This window comes from Chinchilla lanigera, unplaced genomic scaffold (assembly GCF_000276665.1).
Source record: "Chinchilla lanigera isolate Chin_1 unplaced genomic scaffold, ChiLan1.0 scaffold00024, whole genome shotgun sequence".
In the NCBI taxonomy this organism is placed as follows: Eukaryota; Metazoa; Chordata; class Mammalia; order Rodentia; family Chinchillidae; genus Chinchilla; species Chinchilla lanigera.
The window spans coordinates 25850423-25867091 of NW_004955425.1; the positions used below are offsets into that span (position 1 = coordinate 25850423).

The 16669-nt window shown below is 38.2% G+C and overlaps 1 protein-coding gene and 1 pseudogene across 4 annotated transcripts in view; one reads left to right on the forward strand and one right to left on the reverse strand.

Annotated features, from left to right (window-relative positions):
* The window catches only part of Fam169a (family with sequence similarity 169, member A), an 82103-nt gene that overhangs the window by 36154 nt on the left and 29280 nt on the right, over window positions 1-16669 (forward strand). The gene's annotated exons all lie outside the window — the stretch shown is intronic.
* LOC102028656 lies at window positions 13194-13613 on the reverse strand (annotated as a pseudogene).

Below are 16669 nucleotides of genomic sequence, written 5' to 3' on the forward strand. Positions count from 1 at the left end.
AGGTTTTTTATTTTGAGACAGAATCTTGGTAAGATGCTAAGTTGCCTGAGCTGGGCTAGAACTTGGAGTTCTCCTGCATCGATCTCGCAGAGTGCTGGCACTGCAAGCTTGTGCCACCATGCCTGGCTAGAACAATTGATTTCCATATGTAGTCTCCTCAGTGTTGCAAGAAGATTGTGGTAGTGTCATTACCACAAAGAAAGGTCTTTCTATTATTGGCCCCTTTAGACTGATTGAATTAAATTGTGCTCTAGAATACCATCATTTTACCTTCAATATGTGGTCTGTGAAAACAGGTGTTTATGATCAGTGTTAAAGCCAACACTGTGACTTCCTTTTGTCTTACAATAGGTAATGATAGAGGCCTCTTCAGCATCAACTCATAAGCGTTTCCTCAAAATTGGTATATGGAAGAAACAGTTTCTTTAGCAGCCATATATATACAGTGAGCTATTGTGGCAAGTTCCATGTGGTGTGTAGCAGTTGACTAGGCAACTCTGTGTATTACTTCAGACTTGTGCTTCCTAGATATTGTGGGTAGATTTCAGTTTTCTAAAACTATCTGGGTAGAGGGTCTGTTCTAATAATCTAGAGTTGAAATTTAGTTATCTTACTTTGAAGGCTTTATTTAACTTAAACTACATATGTATTATAAAATTATGTTGTAATATTTGGAATTTACTGTATTAAAACTTAATTTTTTTTTTTTTTTTTTTGGTTTTTCTCCGGTACCGGGAACCGAACTCACAACCTTGCGCTTGCCAGGCAGGCGCTTTTGCCGCTGAGCTAAATCCCCAGCCCCTTAATTTTTTTTTTTGAGACAGGATTTCACTATGTAGTTCACTATGTAGTTCACTATGTAACTCATGATCTTCCCACCTCAGGCTCTCAAGTACTGGTATTACAGGAGTGTACCACCATGCCTGGCTTAAATTGTATTTTATATAGTACTTTAAAATTCTTAGAAGCCTTATCTCCCCAATAGTAGTCTAGCTACATCCTCATACTTATTTATTAGGTAGTATTTTAGCAGTAATAATAATAGCTTAGGGCGTATACAGAGTCTGCCAAAAAGGGATATGTACACTTTAGTTTGCTGTAGTAATAAATGCCTGGAAGTTAATGACCATCACTTTGAGCAGTTCTTGTAATTGTAGAGGCCAAAGGTAACATTAATTACAGGATGTCTCAATAAATTTAGTATTTAAGTATTTATACAAGTTATTCTTTTCATGAGTTTATGCATTTTTTGGGCAGACTCTATACTGCCAGTATAATGGTCTAACTTCTTAAATTTCTAGATATTTCACATCGTAATATATTTGAGTTTTTATTCATAAATTAATAGCTTTTGTCATAATCTGTTGCTTCAGTTGCCTTCTTCAGTATAAATTCAGATTATATGTATAAATAGCGTACTTGAAAGTTACAATTCCAAACTTTTGAAAGTCATCTGTTTACAAGAAGGTTGTCCCTAAGGAGCAACAAGGAATTTAGTTGAGAATTAACTATAACCAATAAGAATTGCTTGAAGAAGAGGAAAGAAGGGTTAAATTACACACTGAGAACAGAGGTCACTTCTTACATTTTTAATCTTTAGTTGGTGGACTGTAGAACATCACTGGCGTGTACCATGCATGCTTTGTTCCACATCAGTTGTGGGACTCACAAGTAGAATTGAATTGTATTTCTTTTGTTCTTTAAAGAAGACAATAGGCAAATTAGTCTTAAGTATCAAACTATTGTGAAAAGACATTTCCGTTTTTAGAGATAGACATATTAACATCTTCCTTGTTTAAAATTTTCACCTATGAGTATGTCCTGTTAAGTCTCCCCAACCTAAAAAAAATTGTTTCTATGTGAACAGCAGGAAAACTTTTTATGTTCTCTGCATTTCAAGTCAAGTCATATGATTGCTGAAAAAAATATAGACTAACTTAAGCTTCTCTCCTAGTGTGTGTTTTTGTTTTTGTTTTGCTTGAGACAGGGTCTCACTGTGTAGGTCAGGCTGGCCTGGAGCTCATCGCTCCTCCTGTCTCAGCCTCGCGAGTGCTGGGATTCCAGGCCATGTACCACCATGCCCAGTTTATTCTAGTTATTTTTAAAATGAAAACATTTATAAGGACTCATGTATTATTAAAACATTGCACTGTAAGATATTACCATATTCTGTGTTCCAGGAAGCTGCACCACACCATTACTCTGTGGTGTCGTTTCTTTTCCAGACATCTGTAAGAATATACTTAGATGGTTTTGAGGGGTAGTGACTTTTTCTTTCTCTTGTTTAGATGCATACAAGTTTATTTTTTGTCTAACTTTCAGGGAGTCACGTTAGGTTCCTATTTGAGGAAGTGAAAGCATTACTTTCTTCTGCACCTATGGTATGTAACTTAATTCATAAAATGAGGCCTTGGCAACAAATAAAAAACTGATGTGTGTTTTAGGAAAATGACACATTATTCCCTTTGATGGGCCCAGGTGGTCACTTGTATTCACAAGAACCGTAGGTGCTAAATCCATAACTTTTTTGTTCGTTTGTTTTCTTTTTGACACAGGGTTTCACTATGCAGTTCAGGCTGGCTTTAAACTCATTTTGTAGGCTAGGCGGGCCTTGAACTCACAATGATCCTCCTGCCTCAGCCTTCTGAGTACTGGGATTACAGATGTGCGTCACCACACCCAGCCTAAATCTGTAACTTTTGTGTTATATACAGCACTAAAGACTTAAAGGAAAGCACTTAATGAAAGTTAAAGATTGTTAACAGTGTTCACAGTGGCAAAGTCTGATATTTTAGTCTTTCCATTTGAGTATGCAATATGTAACAAAAGCTTATTTGCAAAAACAGTTTATAAAAGGGTGAAAACTGCAGAGAAAGGCTTCATAGTGATATAGGAAAAGAAAAACTCCCAACCTGAATGATATCTGGGACGAGTTCATGTTCTGTAAAGTTGAAGAATGAATTTTAGGAACAACAGAGGTTAAGAGCAGAATATATTTATTGAGGGAAAGAAAAGAAAGCTTCTATCCAAGAGAGGGTCAGAAGAGGGGCCCACCCAAGACTCTGTCTTTTCTAGGGACTTTTATAGAGCAAAACCACGAGGTGAGGCGGGTCCAAGGTGGGGGAAAATGGACAAAACTATGGTCAGCCAGTAAGAATTGTTCAGGTAAAATTGATTAAATTGGGATCAAATGGAGAAGCAGGTCATGTAGCAAGCCGGCATGAAGAGAACAGGGGCTGGCTTTTCCTGTAAGGGGTTGGGTCAGGGACTCTTCAAGGTGATCACCACTTATTTAAGAGTATCAATCCCTGAGGTTTATCCCTTGGGAGGTAAGTGAGTGTGTTTGTTTAATCTTTAGTCTTGAGATCTGGCCTGAAGCAAGTACTACCTCTCCATTTGTAAGGTGTCTTGTCTTTCATACTAGGTCCTTCGAGGGCCTGGCCCTATCTGCCTATAATATTTCTGTCTAACTCAGCTGCCTATAACAATAGGGACAAAGAAAAGTATCAAAGAATTATTATAGGTAAGCATTTTTTGTTTGTTTGTTTGTTTTGGTTTGCTTGTTTGTTTTTTGAGATAGGGTCTTGCTATGCAGTTCAGGCTGGCCTCAAACTCACTGTATAGACCTGGCCGGCCTTGAACCTCGAACTCAAGGTCATCTTCCTGCCTTAGTCTCTCAAGTGCTGGGATTACAGGCATGTGCCACCACACTTGGCCTGTAGAGCAGCAGTTTTGTAATTGTTACATTGCATGTTTTCGCTCATGCATACCATTCCGAATTCACTCACCTCAGGCATAGAACTTGGCATTCAGTCTCCATCTCAGTTGTAGTTAGTGTCGGATTAATAATCCGTTTCTGTCCAGGGTGAACAGGTCCCAAGAATGAGGTACCTGCGGATGAATAGAAAAGTAAGAGAAACAAGAAAAACAAGAGAGGCATAATTCTGGGATCAGGGAGTTTACAGCCTCTTCGACTGCAGCTTCAATTACCATTTTCAGTAACCTTTTATTGAGAAAGAACAAAGGCAGCAGAGGAATGGGAGGATGTCAACTGTTTTAGCAAGGACAATACCACTCAATTATCATAGGAATGAGACTAATTAGCCATCATGTTATCATTCTTTTGGGCATATCTTAGCAAAGCATCTAGTGTTGTCCCTGGGGCTTTCAATGCTTTTGCTAGACTTCCTCCAGAACCCAACAGTCATGGCTTGCTCAGGCCTAAGGCAGTACATTGAAAGAATAACTAAAGAATGTCCTTTTCCACAAGTTAGCACTGAGGATTGAGACACACATGCTGTAGTTCATTTTCTTTTGCTGGTAACACAATACCACAGACTGTATTCATTATAAGAGGTTTATTTTGGCTTACAGTTCTTAGGACTGGGGGCTGCACTGGGTGATGGCCATCTTGCTGGCAAGTCCCATGTGCAGGCATTGCTGGTGAGGAACAGGAAGCATACCTAGTCAGACTAGAGACTCCCTCTCAAGACAGCGCATTCACCTAACCTGTTCACCCGCTCATAAGGTCGTGTTCCCGATCACTCCTGAAGGGTCCACCTCGTCCCACATCTTACGGTGGTGTTAAATTTCAGTGTGAATTTTGGAGGGGACAAACCATATTCAAACTGTAGCATTTAAAATTATTTTAATGGTTACCAGAGCAAAAATGTTTCTTTTGAAGAATTTGCCTAGGCCAGAAGGTAAAAAATATAAAAATAACAATTTAAGTACCTTCTTTGGGAAACTTCCCAACCAGATCAGCCCTGTTTTGAAGCTCATTGTCAATAAGCCCCCACTATGAGCCTTTAATTGGTTGATAACGTGTCCTTAATATAAATAGGCAGTCATAGTTAAAGAAAAGCACTTACATGAAAGATGGAGATAAAAAGAGTATAACAGCAGGTTGGAGGAAGACATACATACAAAACAACCACCACCACCCCCAGATAAACTTGATAGTTTTGGAAAAATGAGAGTACTCACTGAATTTATCAAATGAGATGAGATCATGACATACTTAAAAGGATGTTTGTTGAACTCTTGGTTATTAAAATTTCAAGATAAGGAGGATAAAACTCAGGAATTTCAAGATAAGGAGGATAAAATTCAGGAATTGAAGGAGAACAAAAAAAATAACCTGTGATGGTAGGAAAGAAAAAAATACAAGCTCAATCTAAACAGATATGTCAAAAGAAGAGAAGGAAAAACTGGAGAGAAAAACCTTCAGAACTACAGAATGTGCATTCCCAGGTTCAGTATCCATCACAATGAATAAAAGCGCATCTATACCAGGGAAGATCATTGTGAAATTTCAGAGCATATGGGTTACAGAAAAGACTTCCTAGGCTTTCAGAGAGTGAGAGAAAAATTTATATAAAAGACACAATGTAAGAATGTTAGATTTCCAAGCACAGTACTTTTAAGACTCTGAGGGAAAATGATGTCCGGTGTAGTTTTTTACCTAGTCAAATTATCAGTGGAGTTTAAAAGTAAAATAAAGCAATTTCTAGATGGCAACCTCACAGTAATTTGCTCTTCATGCATCATTTTCAGGAAATGAGTAGAGTTTATACTCAGTTAAAATAGGAAATTAAATTAGGGGAGAGAGGTATCAAATCAGGAAACTAAGATAAAAGAGGAAGAAGGTATCCCCAAACCAGCTTTGTTATTCTGAGCTAGCTCTTTCCAATGTGGTAGCCACTAACTTATGTTGCAATGCAGAAAAAAAGAAACAACCATGGTATGCTACGTGGCTCCAGTATCAAAACCATTTGTACAGTCATAATGTGAAAACCAAAACTCTATTTTGGTGTGGATGGGAAAGTGTGTTTATACTGGAATTGAGACTGGGGTCTGTGAATGTATATAAGAGTTAAATTTTCATCTTTCACACTGGGAAGTCAGTTGATTAGGCCTAAAATAGAAAATCAAGATGTAGTAAATTATTTAGAAATATAAAAATAGATACTAAAAAGATCAGTTAAATGCTTTCAAAGCATTTGTTTTTGGGGCGTGGAAAGTGTGTTGCATATAGAGGTCAGGAAGATGGGCATAGCATTGCTTTTTCTCAACAAGTCTTCTAAGGCTATTATACACTAAGCATTCACAACTTTGGTTAAAGCAAAAAGTAAACATTTAAAAAATGGAGCTATACCCAGAGTGAAATCAGTGCCTACCAAAAATTAGCTGAATTTTATTAATCTTCTAAGGGTCTGTATGGATCAGGGCTGTCTGTTTAAAGGGCTGTGCTGACTGAGAAACTAATAAAAGTCTTACAGTCTTGTTAAAAATAAAAACCACTGGTTATTCAGTGGAAATTTTATGACTTTTCCACCTGTGTCAAGAAATAATACATAAATGTGAACAAGCTGGAGAAAAAAACAAAATTGAAGATACTAACTAGCATTAGTTGCTGTCTTGGAAATACCCATTATATTTTGGCTTCAGCTGTGAACCATCTTATCTACTGTGAAGACCTGTAGTTTGGAGAAGCATAGTCTAGTCAACAACTGCTATAAATTACATTCACTCACAAAAGGGTTTTGTTTTTTTTTTTTTTTTTTGGTTTTTCTCCGCTACCGGGAACCGAACTCACGACCTTGCGCTTGCCAGGCAGGCGCTTTGCCGCTGAGCTAAATCCCCAGCCCCTCAAAAGAGTTTTATGATTAGTACTGAGGTACATTTTTGGTTTTTATAATCTGTATATGAAATAATACATATGCAACAGAGCTGCTTTTCTTCTCATTTGGGAGTCTGAACTTTATGTTTTTGAACACACATTTCCTGCTTACTAAAATCCTTTTAAGATTATTTTTATGAGTAACAAACACTGTGATACAAAGTGGTAGAGATTGATAGTATAGCTGAACGTAAAATGTAGCTGAAGTTTGTGTTGAAGGCTCAAGGTTGTATGTTCAGGACTTAAGTGACCAGGTATAGTGCTTTCCCTAGGAAAATGAGCAAAGCCCAGACTATTCTGTAGGTAGGGTTGTGTTCTTGGAATGAAATAGGTTCTTTGTTCAAGTTTAATTATGTAGAAAAGCACATGCTTTCAGTAGGCATTCTGTTTATTGGGGAGATAAGCATGACTCAGTGGAGTCACAAAGATAGCGAACTGGTCATGAGTTCAGCTCAAAGCACCAAAATCTAGGGGATAAGGCAAAAAACAAAGATAGTTAGCACCTAACCATAATTCAGGTTGATAAGCAATATATTTGAGGGATCAACACTTTTAATCATTGAAGTTAATTTTGCTTAGAGGAAGGTGTCACTGAGAAAGTGATACTTTAAGTGTGTCTTTGGAGGGTAAATAGTTGGAGAAGCAAGGTTGGGGAAGAACAGTCTTCATAGATATGTACGGGATGTGGATACATAAAGGAGGGCACGGAGTCATGAAAATTCAGGGTGTGTTTCGACTATATCCTAAATAAGCTGGTGGGACTAAAAAGTAGAAGTGAAGACAAAGGTCGCGCTGTGAAGGACTTTGTCATACTGCACTGTTTGGCATTTTACTAGCCAGAAAGATATCAAAGAGCTTTATGTAGCAGTAACATGACTAAGTATTTTTTTCATTAATAATTGTTTACAGTAAATTATTGCATTGCTCCTGAGGAGTTGGTACCTGTGCATAACGCATCTTAATTCTTTTCTGTTTATCTTCTTCCTTCCTCTCCTTCCTTGCTCCCTCCATGGTCCCCTTCCCTTTTGCAAAATGTCTCTGTCTGTGTTTTCTATTACCTGTTTTTTATTTTGCTCTTTATTTATATTTTGGGTTTCTCATATAAGAGAAATTATGTGATATTTAAGCTTGTGTGTCTGATTTATTTCAGTTAACATTGTGCTTTCAAGGTGCATCTATTTTCCTGTATATGACTGAAGTTTATCCTTCTTTATGGCAGAGTAGTACTATGTTGTGTGTAAATACTACATTTTCTTTATCTAATCATCTATTGATGGGCATATAGGCTATTTGCAGGATTTAGGTATTATGAATTGTGTTGCTGTAAACATGGGTATGCATGTATCACTGTAATCTGCTGCCTGTAACTCTGTGGAAGATACTTTGTGGAGAGTAGCTGGGTCAAATGGGATTTCTGTTGTTAGTTTTTTGAGAATCTCCATATTGATTTCTTTTTTTTTTTTTTTTTTGGTTTTTCTCTGGTACCGGGAACCGAACTCACGACTTTGCGCTTGCCAGGCAGGCGCTTTTGCAGCTGAGCTAAATCCCCAGCTCCATATTGATTTCTGTAGTGCTTATAGTAGTTTATATCCCCACCAACAATGTCTTTTTTCCCACAGCTTTGCCAGCCTTTGTTGTTACTGGTTTTCTTGATGGTAGCTAATTTTCTAGAGTAAGGAGGCATGTCAGTGTTTTTTTTTGGAAGGGGGTACTGGGAATTGAACTTAGGACTTCACAATTCCAGGCAAGCAATGTGCCACTGATCTAAATCCCCAGCCCCTAAGTGTTGTTTTAATGTGCATTTCTCTAATAGCCAGAGATGTTAAACATTTCTTCATGTGTTTATTTACTGGCCATTTGTACTTCTTCTAATAAGTATTTCAGTAGCCTGTATTTTGTTTGGGTCTTTTATTTTAGGGAGTCTTACTTTTTTTGAGTTCTTTGTACTAGATATTAGTCCTATGAGGTTTGGCTGACAAAAAATGTTTTCCCATTCTTTGGCTTGTCTCTTCACTCTCTTCACTCTGTTGTTTTCTTTGTTTTACAGATGCTTTTAAATTTGATATCCTATTTATTGATTCTGGATGTTATTTCTTGTGCCATTGGGGTTCTGAACAGAAAGTCCTTACCTATGTCCCTGTGTTCAATAGTTTTACCTATTTCATCTTCCAGTAGACTGTTTCTGTTTTAATGTGTAGTTCTTTGATCTGTTTTAATTTTAGTTTAGTATGTGGTGGTGGATGTGGGTCTAGCTCGAATTCTCAGTGATTCTCCTGCCTCTGCCTCCTGAGTGCTGGGATTATAGGAACGCACCACCACACCCAGTGGTGAGTTCATTATTGGTGTACAGGAGTGTTACTTATTTTTGTGTGTTGATAATTTTTTTTATGAGTCAAGTTCTTACTATGCATGATAGGCTGCCCTTGACTCACTGTGTAGCCTGGATTGGCCTTGAACGTACTGTGATCTCCTACCTCAGCCTCCTGATTGCTGGGATTACATTTATGTGCTACAATGCCCAGTTTGTCTGTTGATTTTATATCCTGCTACATTGCTGAATTTGGTTATTAAGAGTCTTTTGTGGAATTTTTTGTGGTCTCCTATAAAGAGGATCATGTCACCAGCAAATAATGATAATTTGACTTCTTCTTTTCCTAAACATATCCTTTCTTTTTTCTGATTGCTCTGGCTAATGTTTTGTAATATATTGAACAGGAGTGATGAGAGTGGACATCCTTGTCTTGTTCCTTATTTTAGAGTGAAAGCTTTCAGCTTTTTTCCATTTAATATGATGTTGATGGTAGGTTTGTCATAAATGGCTTTTTTCAGATTGAGATAAGGTCTTCTTTTTTTTGTTTTGGTACCGGGAATTGAACTCAGGACCTTGTGCTTGCCAGGCAGGTGCTGTGCCACTGAGCTACATCCCTGGTGCGAGATAAGGTCCTTTCATATTTTCATACCTATTTTCTTCAGAGTTTTTACTGTGAATGATTTTTGTCAAAGGCTTTTTTTACATCTGTTGTGATGATTGTGTTTTTTTGGTCCTTGTGTCTCTATGTGATGGAATGTATTTATGGATTTGTATAGGTTGGGCCATCCCAAGTAGGGATAAAACCTGTTTGGTCATGATGTATGCTGTTTTTGATGATTCGTTACATTTTGTTTGCCAGTATCTTGTTGAGGATTTTTGCAATTGTGTTTAGTTTAAAGAGGTTGACCTGTAGTTCTCTTTTTTCGGTTAGGTCGTTTTTTGTTTTGTTTTGTTTTGTTTTTGTCTTTTTAAGACAGGGTCTTGATATGCAGCTTAGGCTGGCCTTGAGCTCACTTTGTAGCCCAGACTGGCCTCAAACTCGCTGTGCCATCACGCCTGGCCTTTGGTTTTGAATCGTGGTAATTGGTAGTTTCCAGGAATGACTTTGAAGAGTGTTCCTTTCCTTTCAGTTTCGTTAAAGAGTGAAGAGTGTTGGAGTTAGAGCTTCCTAAAGTTCAGGTGAATTGTAGAATTCAGTGAAAGAACCATTGGGTCCTGAGCTTTTCTTAGTTGGTAGGCCTTTTGTTTTTGCTTTGTTTCATTTTGTTGAGACAGGGCCTCACTGTGCAGTTCAAAATGACCTTGAACTCACTTTGTACCCCAGACTGACCTTGAACTCCCAGCAATCCTCTAGCCTCAGCCTCCCAAGTGCTGGGATTATAGGCATGCGCCACTATGCCTGGCATAGTTGGTAGGCTTTTTAATTACTGCTTTAATTTCATTGCCTCTTACTGGCTTACTGTATCACTTATTTAGGATTACTTATTTAGGATTTTTCTGTCTTCTTGGCTCAGTTTTGGTCATTCCTGTTTATCTAGAAATTTATCCATTCCTTTTTTTTTTTGTCTTTTTGAGACAGGGTCTTGCTATGCAGTTCAGGCTGGCCTTGAGCTCACTTTGTAGCCCAGGCTGGCCTAGAACTCTCAATGATCCTCCTGCCTCAGCCTCCCGAGTGCTGGGATTACAGGCGTGCGCCCCCACGCCCGGCCTCATCCATTTCTTCTAAATCTTTCAATTTATTGGAATATAGGTTTTCAAAGTAGTTATTAATAATCTTCTGGATTTCAACAGTGCCCATTAGGATTTCATCTTTTTCATTTTAAAAGAAGAACTGTCTTTTGAAGTCATGGAAGTCATTAAAGGAGCTGTTTTAGTAATCCATTTGAGAGAAGGACCCAAACTAGGAAAGTAGCAGTAGGAATAGAGAGAGAAACATACACAAGGGAGATAGGTTTTCCAGTGGACAGAGTATAGTGACTCCATTTCCTGTTTGTAGAGAGGCAGGGAGAAGGAGCCAGAGATAATCTGGGTAGTTTGGCTCCTGTGCCTCAGTATTGGTAAGAAGTAGTTGACTAAGACTGTGATACAAAGGGAGGAGTAGATTGTAATACTGAGTTATGCTTAGCCTCAGATCAATATTTCCGTGGCTCGTCTAACTAGTCATATGTAGTTGGAACTATGTTAGAGGACATGGGGGAGCTGTGCCTGTTTATGTGGACCCCAAATCAATGTAATTTTTCATTGTGGATAAAATGGGTCAGAACTGTTATTTGAAGTGAGTATGTACATTGTGAATATTAATGTGAGGGTGTATATTACTGAAAACAGCCTGAGGTGACTAAACACTAGAGAGGAGTCTCCCAGCTAAGAGAACTGTCCTGTGAAGAGCAACCAGAAGTTGAAAGGAAATGTTAATATGTCGGGAGATAAGATAAAGAGGAAGGTTAGCTGAGGCTGATAGTGGTTCACCAAAAACTTATGCTTCTTTTCCATTATTGAAGTGACTGACCAGCAGCTGCCCAGTCAGGGATTATGGTTTGTAGTCACTGTCACATCTATGTAGGTCTGGTTCTTCCCAAAATAATAAAAGAAATGATGTGCGTGACTTCTGGTTAAGGTGGTTTAAGGGGTCTTCCTTTTCTTCGTCTGTCTGCTGAATGCAGAGGACCTTGAGGACACGGGATGGGGAAGCCACAACTTAAGGAAGCTGGGTTCCTGTGCTGATCTTTCTCCCTAGTAGCCCAGAAACCTGGGCTCCCCAGATTTGCATCCTTATTAGCCTATTTCAACCAGGAGAACACAGAACATATGACACTGTGCTAAACCTACGAGGCTGGGCAGTTTCCACTTTGGTGCTCTTGGTCTGGTCACCTTGTGAGAAATAGGACTGCCTCAAGATCACTCAGCAGCCAGCACAGATGCCTGCCAGGGTGCAGGGGCAGCTGGTACCATATGAGCTCTCAGACAGTGAGATTTATTGAGAAAGTGGTGTACATGGGGAGGAGTTTTGTGGTTGTCTGCAAAATCTGATTATAGATGGTTTGTTAGAGTTACATGCATAAATTGCTATTTTGTTTTATTTACATTTTAACTTCGAGTATTTCTAACCATTTACCCATGTAAGTATATGGTTAATATATTCTCAGTGGTGCAACTGTCCCCATTACCAATTTTAGGTAATTTTCATCATCCCAAAAAGAAACTCAGTATTCATTAGCAATCATCCCACATTTCCTCCTCACTTACCAGGCCCACAGCCCTCAGCAATCACTAATTGCTGAATAGTCATGTAAATAGATTCATATAGCATGCAGGTTGCTGTGTCTGGCTGCTTTTGCTTTGCATATTTTCGCATCTCATCTATATTACAGCATATGCCCGTGCTTCATTCCTTTTTTATGATCAAATAATATTCCCTTGCATAAGACAACTATTTTATCTTCATTAGTTGATGGACTTCTGGGCTTTTTGGCTATTTTTATAATGCTACTGTGAACAGTGTACAAGTGTTTACATTGTGAATGTCACTTTTCTTGGAGTATATTTGTAGTAATGGAATTGCCGTATCCTATGGTAACTCTGTTTGAGGAACTGCCACTGTTTTCGTGTGCCATTCTAACATCCTTAGCCAGCCGTGTATGTTGGTTGCAGTTTCTCCACATCTTGACTGACATCTGTTCTTATCTGTCCTACTGATTATACCCAGTTCAGTAGGTGTGAAGGTGCGTGCCATTGTCATTTTGACCTGCAGTTCCAGAAGAGTAATGGATGTTGAGCATCATTTTATGTCTTTATTGGCCATTTGTATATCTTTAAAGAAATACTTACTCAAATCACTTGCCCATTTTTAATTGGGTTACATAGGGTTTGGGGAAATATTCTTTCCAGCTTTATTGTGGTATAACTGATAAAAAATTGCCCCATTTAAAATTTTACAAATTGTTGTGTATGACTATTGAAACCATCACCACAATCAAGGTATAAGCATACCTGTATCTTTTTTTTTTTTGCCTTTGCACCTTCTGGATACAGTTTTTAAAAAAACAGATCACATACATACTAGGAACTGGAACTGGATCCAGGCTGGTACCACTTGATCCCCTAAGAATTTCCCAACCAAGGTGGATTTATTTATACAAAATATCAGAGAAAAAAAATGAGGCAAGGCAGTGCTAGCAAGGAGTAGTCACTTAGCAGAGAAGGAGTTGGTGACAGCACCAGCGGGTCAGGTCATGCCTCCTTCTCGTAAGTGCGAACACAGACTGCATTGCCGAGGGTGAAAGTCAGGATGAGTTTCCCATCAATTAGCTTTTGCACCAGTGTTGACTTGCCCGCCCCACTTCTGCACGTGGACAAGTTTTCCTCCATCCAGCATCACAATGGACTTGACATTCCTGTCATCAGCTGTCTTCTCATCAAATTCCACCCCCAGGTCAAAGTTGATCTCTATTCTTGAAGGTGTTTTTATGATGATAGTGTTACCATTCTTTTCGATGACTGTGGTAGGCTGGTTATGCAGGCCACCTGTCTGGTAGTGAAGCCCACGCCGAGTGACTTCATGTAGTCATCACAATTCTTGCTGTCCACTGGCTTCCACGTCCCCATGAAGGCTTCCACCATGATGAAGCTGGGCTAGGCTGAGAGAAACTGTGAAAAGGATGGTGTACTGGGACTCCACAACGGCTGCTTGTGTCCCGAGCTGCCGCTTTCTCTCTTTTTTTTTTAACATACCTATACCTTGAAAAGTTTCTTTTTGCTCTTTTATAATTTTTATTCTTCTCTAACCCTTTTTTTCTCCAAGCACACACTTATCTGCTGCTCATTACTGTTGATTAGAATTTTTTTTCTAGAATTTTATATGAATGGGGACATACAGTATGTATGCACCTTCTTTTTTTTGTAATATTGGAGGGGAGATTTGGGGTGCTTTTACTCAGCACAGTTAATTTGCATGCCATAAATCTCACCCTTTAAAAGTATACAAGTAAGTGGTTGTTACTGTATTCACATAGTTTGTACAGCAGTCACCACTGTGATTTGGGAACCTTGTCATTACTGTGGAAAACCCTCATATTCATCAGCAGTCCTCCTCCATCTCCTGTACCCGACAGCCCCTGCAATCTACCAGTCTGTTTTCAGTCCAAGTTATTTTTTTTTCTTCTTGTCACCTTTTTGTGGATAAGAGTTTTTTGTGAATTCTGTGTACAGGTCCTTTGTCTAATACATAATTTGAAAATATTTTTCCATACCATGGGCTTGATTCCATTCATTGTCTTGATATCCTTTAAAACATGAAAGGTTTGTTTTTTTTTTTCTTGAGATAGGGTCACTGTATGTAGTGCCTTGAGCTCACTTAAGTAGCTCATGGCCCCAAACTCAAGGTGATCCTCTTACCTCAGCCTCCTGAGTGCTGGGATTACAGGCATGCACACCATAGTTTTTAATTTTGACAAGGTTCAGTGTCTCTGGTTTTTCTTTTGTCATTTGAGGTTGTATTGTTGTGTCTTAGGTGACTGCCTAGGACCAGGCGATAAAGTCTTACACCTTGGTTTTCTTCTAGGAGCTTTACAGTTTTGGTTCTTACATTTAATTTATGATTTAGTTAAGATTGTGTGTGGCTCAAGGAAGGAGCCCAACATCATTCTTTCGAATATGTGAGTATTTAGTTGTCCTGGCACCATTCATTGAAAAGACTTTTTTCCCATAAGTTTTGGTGCCTGTCATCAGTTGACTGTAAATATGAGCGAATGTTTTATTTCTGGACCCTCAGTTCTACTCCATTGACCCTTACATCTGTTCTCATGCACTGTTTCGATTACTGTAGTTTTGTAATTTGAAATTAGGAAGTGTGAGTCTTCCACTTTGTTCTTCACCGAAATTGTTTTGGCTGTTCAAGATTCTTTCTGTGTGCATATAATCTTAGAATTGGTTTGTCAGCTAGTCAGTTTTTGCCAAAGGAAAAAAAAAAATCTAGCTGGGAATTTGAATCTATAGGTCAGTCTGGGAAATACTGAAATTTTAACAGTATTAAGACTGCAGAATCATGAATTTAAGGTTTCTTTCCATTTATTCAGGTGTTTTTAATTTCTTTAAACAGTTTTTATCATTTTGAATAAATTTTACATGTATTTTAAATTTACTCCTAACCAGTCTATTAAAAATGGAATTATTTTTTAATTTCATTTTTTGATTATTCATTGCTGATACATAGAAATACAAATGATTTTTGTATACTGTTTTGATATCCTGTAACTTTGCCAAACTTCTTGTTCTAGTAACTTAGAGAATTTGATGAAGTTTAGTATGTATCAGATCATGTCTTCTGTACATACTGTTTTGTGCTTTGCTTCCCCACCTGAAAGGTGTTTATTCCTTTTTCTTAGCCAGTTCGCTGGAACCTTCAGTGCAGTGTTGAATAGTAGTGGTGAAAGCATACATACCTGATTTGGGCAGAAATATCCATTCTTTCTCTGTTAACCGTAAAGTTACCTGTGGGGTTTTTGGGGTGTTGGGGGTTTGTCATATGCCTTTACTTGGCCATCGAGGTGATCAGTGGTTTTTATTTTAGTTACATTTCTGTAAACCCTTCCATTCTTGATCTTGGAGTAAGTCTCATACAGAGGTTGCAGGTAGAAATGAGTGGCCATTAGCATTTGGATGAATGGCAGAAGTCTTGGGAGTGGCTAAAGAGAACAAGGCCAGAGATGTGACTTTGACAAGTATGAATACCATGGCTACCATGTACAATAGTAGTAAGTTTAATTTGATTTAATAAATATGATAAAAACATCATCTACCCAGCAGGCTGTGGTTTTTGCTTTGCTAGCTAATGGTGCTGCCTTTTGCAGCTGTTGATGTGTCTAAATAATCTCTGGTAACATGAGAAGTTTTTCTCTATTTTATTGCATTTGTATAAGGATTAACTCCTGGAGAATTAAGATATAGGTAAAAGAAGAGGGCCAGTGTGGTGTTTTTACATAAATATGTACGTGAGAAGTAAATAGTAAAAGAACTGTAAAGTTCATGAATACTTTGTTCTATTAACCATTTTATTTATTTATTTATTTATTTATTCATTCAGTACGGTCATCCCTCGCTATATAGTGGTTCACTTATTGCAGCTTCATTGTATTGTGGGTTTTTATTTTTCTATTTTTTTTTGGTATTGGGAATTGAACTCAGGACCTTGTGCTTGCCAGGCAGGCACTTACATCACTGAGCTATATCCCCAGCCCCTGTATTGTGGGTTTTTAAAAAAATATGTCTAATTCTGTATCAAAGAGTTTTTGTGGTATATAGGTATTTATATAATATTTATGATTTTATTGATTTTTGCCTAAAAATTTAAAACAATATAAAAATATTAAAAATGTTAATTCAAGCATATTAAAAGAATGTTAAATTGAAATAAAATACAGTATGTATTTTATCAGTGGATGAATACCATACTATACACAATGGAAATGCCATACACCACTACCACTTGGGCAAGTGTGCCAATGTGAGACACTGCACACTGTTGGCTGATGGAATGGAAGGCGACCAACCATAGCACAGTGTTCTGTATCCTGAGCACTGATTGGCTCAGTGACTGTAGCATCGGTCTGCTTGCCTGCCCCCCCACCCGCGTGCCCATAGTGTCAGCATCTGAGCATCTCTCCTTGTCTACTTCACAT